Consider the following 6,000-nt stretch of genomic DNA (forward strand, 5'->3'; position numbering starts at 1 on the left):
TAGTGCTTCTTACTCTAAAGGGTCTAAGGTTATCGGTGGTGTACCCCAAGGTTCAGTGTGGGGACCTTTACTTTTTATTATCTTTATAAATGATATAGGGTCTGGGATTAAAAGTACCATTTGCAGATGACACCAAGCTATGCAGTGGAATAACGTCCTTACAGGATATCTCCAAATTACAAGCCAACCTCAATGCACTGTTTAACCACTTCAGCCCCGGAAGGATTTCCCCCTTCCTGACCAGAGCATTTTTTGCGATTTGGCACTGACGTCCTTTTTTTCCCACAAATAGAACTTTCTTTTGGTGGTATTTGATCACCTGCGGTTTTTATTTTTTGCGCTATAAACAATAAAAACTGACAATTTTGGAAAAAAAAAAGCAATATTTTTTACTTTTTGCTATAATAAATATCCCCAAAAAATATATAAAAAACAAATGTCTTCCATGGTTTAGGCCGATATGTATTCTTCTACATATTTTTGATTAAAAAAAATCGCAATAAGTGTATATTGATTGGTTTGCGCAAAAGTTATAGCGTCTACAAAATAGGGGATAGATTTATGGCTTTTTTTTTTTTTTTTTTTTTATCGGGACTGCGACATTATGGCAGACAGATGGGACCCTTGACCTTTTATACAGCGATCATAGCCAATGATTACTGTATAAATGACACTGGCAGGAAAGGGGTTAAACACTAGGGGTCAATCAAGGTTAAGTGTGTTCCCTGAATGTGTTCTAACTGTAGGGGGGATGGGCTCACTACAGCATGACAGAGATCACTGCTGCCGATGACAGGGATCAGTAGATCCCTGTCATGTCACTAGGCAGAACAGGGAAATGCCTTGTTTACATCTCCCCCTTCTGCCTCTCCTCGCCGCAATCGCAAGCCGCCAACGAACATAGAGTTTGTGGGACCCGCTGGCACGCTCCGCTAGGCAGCAAATTCAAAGGGATGTACATGTATGCCCTTTTGCCTGCCCGTGCCATTCTGCCGACGTAAATCGGCGTGCGGCAGTCGGCAAGCAGTTAATTGGACAACTGTGGCAAATGAGGTTTAATGTTGATAAATGTAAATGTATGCACTTGGGGGCTATGAATATGCATGCATCATACATACTAGGGGGAGTACAACTGGGGGAATCCATAGTGGAGAAGGATCTGGGGGTTTTGATAATCTTAAGCTTAATAGCATGCAATGCCAAGCTACAGTTTTCCAAAGCAAAGTCCTTTCTTGTATTAAGAGAGGTATGGACACTAGAAAGAGATAATTTTGCCCCTGTACAAATCATTAGTAAGACCTCATCTGGAATATGCAGTTCAGTTTTGGGCTCCAGTTTTCAAAAAGGATATCGGGGAACTGGAGAAAGTGCAGAGAAGGGCAACCAAACTGATAAGAGGCATGTAAGAGCTCCGCTATGAGGAAAGATTAGAGGAACTGAATTCTCTCTTGAGAAGATGGGGTTAAGGGGGGATATGATCAACATGTATGAATACATAAGGGGTCCATATTGTGAACTTTGTGTTCAGTTATTCACTTTAAGGTCATCAGAGGACAAGGGGGTACTCTGTACATGTAGAGAGAAAAAAAAATCATCTCCAAATACACAAAGGTTTCTTCACAGTAAGAGCTGTGTATATGGGTTGTATGATATGATTTTTTTTTTCCTGACAGTCGCTTTAAATCCCCCCTCCTTCTTCCTTTTTATTTTTTTATGACTTTATTATGGTTGTTTTTAGATATGTAGTACATTCTTTGGTATATTGTGTACCAAAGTTTACACATTGAAGAGTGAGGGGGTAGCACAGTTCATTCTTAAATGTGTTTTCCCAATTAGAAAGACATGGTAAATCTGCTTCCAACACTACATAGTAATATGGCACCCTTAAAGGGGGTGTAAACCCTTGTTTCTTTTTTTTTTTTTTTTTAAATGACAAGCATGTCATACTTGCCTCCACTGTGCAGTTCGTTTTGCACAGAATGGCACCTATCCACCTATTCTGGGGTCCCCTGGAGGCGCTGGTAGCTCCTCCCCGCAACGGGTGTCCGCGTCGGAGAAGCACTTTCCTTGGTGGACACCCGTGCGGGCACTCTCCCAAGTCATGCTTCTGCATGTATTCACACAGAAAGCGAGACTCGGCCCCGCCCCCGGCGCCTGCATCATAGGATGCATTAAGGTAAAAAAAAAACAAAGGTTTACTACCCCTTTATATACTATTATGCACTATTATGCAGTACCACCTGTAAGCCGCATATAATAAATTGAAACAAAAACGCACACCTTTACATAAGCAGTGGAGCTTAGAGACTGACATAGTTTAGATAAAGTGGGCTTGGTAAAGGTCTTCTATATGTAGCTGGACCCAAAGAATTTTTATCAGCATGGAGTAAGAGTAGGCGAAGAGCCTCTTGAGTAGCTGGGTCAATACAATAAACAAGTAAATAAAGGGATCTTCACACCTGATGAAGTGACTGTTACCAGACATCAGTGTGGAACACATTACTTTGTGAATGGTGTGGTATAGTGTCGGTGCCTTTATCACCTCTGACAGCTTATTTTATGACCAATCCTCAATTGCAACTAGCAGGCATCTGTGTTGTGTATTGAAGTCTGCATACTAGCCAGTTACCCACAGTTTGGCAGCAATTTACTGTGCTTAGTCTGGTCACTACACAGCAAACAGCTGACAGCCTGAAATGGTCATGCGACTACCGTTTTCAAAGCCATTTATGGAGTTTCACACTGATGTGCTGTAACAGCAACTTTATCAGGTGTGAAGTTACCTTTTTACTTACTTGGTTTTGAAAATTCCTAAAGGCGCTCCCCCCTACTTTTTTTTTTTTTCTCTTCAAATACATTTTATATTGAAATTTGTCACAACTTTACGACCTATAGAAAAATGACATCCACAGTATAACCCAATGTACTTAACTGCTGGCCTTTCAGTTACCTTTTCCCTCTGTCATAACATTTCGAGCATTAAAATCCGTGTTTTTTGATGTACATATCATTCAATATACCAGTAGTAGTCGTCAGAACCTGGACGAAATGAAGTTATTATATGACCTGTTATGCAATCAAATTTTATACAATGCTATAAGTTTGAGACTGTTCATTATCATTCATTCTACTAGAAGTTGCTTGGTCAGCTATAAAAAAAATCGTAATATCTTTAGCTTAAAAAGCAGCCTTCCTACTTTAAGGCACGTGTTATTCTCGGGTAAGTAGAGCCCATGCAGAAAAAAAGCCTGCCGGTGCCTTAGTCTTCTGCTTCAGTAAAACATCTGGTTACTATATTTTACCAAATAAAACCCATTTTGTGGCTTCTTTAAGTTGCCACTTAATCAGTTCAATATAATAAAACTGGTGTCTGTGTAAAAAGTTGGGACTCTAGTGGTGAAATTTCTCCACATACATTCCTAAGCCATTTACTTTCCAAGGAAATAGCATGGTACCCCCGACTCTTTCCTGCTGTAATCTTCTTAATTTATTTTATATTTATGAAGAATATTAACAAGAATATATTGAAGCTACAGGAAGAGATTGGTAGGTGGAGAGATATAACTTTGGGAAACACACATGTACTATTAAGCACTTGAGAGACTTTGCTATAGATAGAAAATACTGCGCTAATAAAGGAATAATTTAAATAGGTGAAGGAAAAGCTGTGGCTCAAAGTGAGATATACATGAAAGCAAGAATAGAAATAAACATTCAGTGAATAGCCACAATTCAATGTGAACTCAATAGTGAATAATACATAAACAATCAGTAAATAACCACAATTAAATATGAACTTAATTATAAACTGATAAATAACAAAGTCCATCAGCTGCAAGTGAGATGTAAAATCTTGAATATTCAGACTGATTGAACAGCTTCTTGAACACCACAACAGACTAGTGAACCTCCACCACATAAAATGCATGCTTTACCAGAGGCAAGCTTAATCATGCCAATCAACCCAGCCAGGGCCTTTGTCCACGATTTGTTGAGTTGTCAGCACACAATGGATTCTTGATAAATATTAACCAGATCACCCACATATCCAGACCAGGGCAATATGATGTTCAATGGTCTTCCACATGAGCCAGGCTGGTACACCCAAAAAGGAAAGAACTCACCCGGGAGGAGTGGCGTGCTGACGTCATCGCGTTGTGATCCTGGGAGGATAGGTGTTCGCTAGCCGGCCGGCTTGTTTTACGATTGATGCTACCTTTTAACATTTTTCATGTAAGTGCAACATTTAACATAATTAAATCTGTGTGTTACATTTTACACTATGGCGAGTTCTTTCCTTTTTTGGGTGTAGCTGCCTGGCTCATGTGTAAGACCGTTGAACATCATATTTAGAGGTCGACCGATATATCGGCCGATATTTGGCGTTTTTTGTTTAATCTGCATCGCCGATTGTGCTGATAAAAAAGGCCGATTATAACTTCACCCAGACTTGCAAATGACTTCTGTAATAGAAGTCAATGCAAGTTGCCTGAAGTCTTCTGTGAAGCGACTTCTCTCCTCTCTGGGCAGCCTGCCAAATCTGATAAAAAGAACCTAAAGATATACAATGTTTACACTTATCAATGGACTGAACTCTGTGTGTAGAAGCTCTCAGTTTAACCATTTAAAGACTAAATCTTTTCTGATACTTGTTGCTTACAAGTAAAAATCCTGTATTTTCTGCTAGAAAATCACTTCAAACCCCAAACATTATATATATTTTAGCACAGACCCTAGGGAATAAAATAGCGGTTGTTGCAATATTTTATGTCACACGATATTTGCGCAGCGGTCTTTTAAATGCAATTTTAACAAAAAAATACACTAATGAATTAAAAAAAATAATTTTTTTTCGTCCAAAAGTTTTGATTACCTGTTTTTGTGTATTTAATATTTAAGATATAGTTTTTTTTTTTTTAATCTAAATTATACATACAAGTGTACTGATTGGAGGTTTGCTTTGTTTAATGTTTAAATGTAAAAACATTTCTGTATCACTTATTACTTAAGGTTGCTTGCACACTGGAGCGGGCATGCGTTGACGGTAAAACACTGCTAGTTTTAGCGGTGCTTTATCGTCATTTTAGCGGCGCCATTCGGCTGCTAGCGGGGCGCTTATAACCCAGCTAGCGGCCGAGGAAGGGGTTAAATGCGCTGCTGCCTAAATGCTTTGCAGGCGCTTCGGCAGCGGTGCGCATTAATTTCAATGGGCAGGAGTGGTGGAGCAGCGGTATGCACCGCTCCAAAGATGCTGCTTGCAGGACTTTTTTTTTTTTAACATCCTGCCAGCGCATCGCCTCAGTGTGAAAGCACTCGGGCTTTCACATTGAGACTGCAGGGAAGTGGTTTTGCAGGCACTTTACAGGTGCTATTTTTAGCCCAAAAGCACCTGAAAAACGCCCCAGTGTGAAAGGGGTCTAACTGCTAGATTTTATGATAAAAAATCGACCTAACATATCGGCCTAAAAAAATCGGCATCATATATCGGCCATCGCGATTTCTAAATATCGGCATCGGCCAGAGAAAAACCTCATATCGGTCGACCTCTAATCATATTGCCCTGGTCTGGATGTGTGGATGATCTGCCTAATATTTATCAGGAATCCATTGTGTGCTGACAACACGCATTTTATGTGGTGGAGGTTCACTGGTCTGTCATGGTGTTCAGAAGCTGTTCAATCCGTCTGAATATTCAAGATTTTTACATCTCACTTGCAGCTGATGGACTTTGTTATTTATCAGTTTATAATTAAGTTCATATTTAATTGTGGTGATTCACAGATTGCTTTTTTTATTATTGTGGTGATTTACTGATTGTTTATGTATCATTCACAATTGAGTTCACATTGAATTGTGGTGGCCATTCACTGAATGTTTATCTGTTTATATGTTTTGTCACATATTAGCGCAGCCTCTTTCTTTATTATATATATATATATATATATATATATATAATATATATATATATATATATATATTATAATATATATATATAATCAA

The sequence above is a fragment of the Aquarana catesbeiana genome, linkage group LG07, assembly GCF_042186555.1.
Source record: "Aquarana catesbeiana isolate 2022-GZ linkage group LG07, ASM4218655v1, whole genome shotgun sequence".
In the NCBI taxonomy this organism is placed as follows: Eukaryota; Metazoa; Chordata; class Amphibia; order Anura; family Ranidae; genus Aquarana; species Aquarana catesbeiana.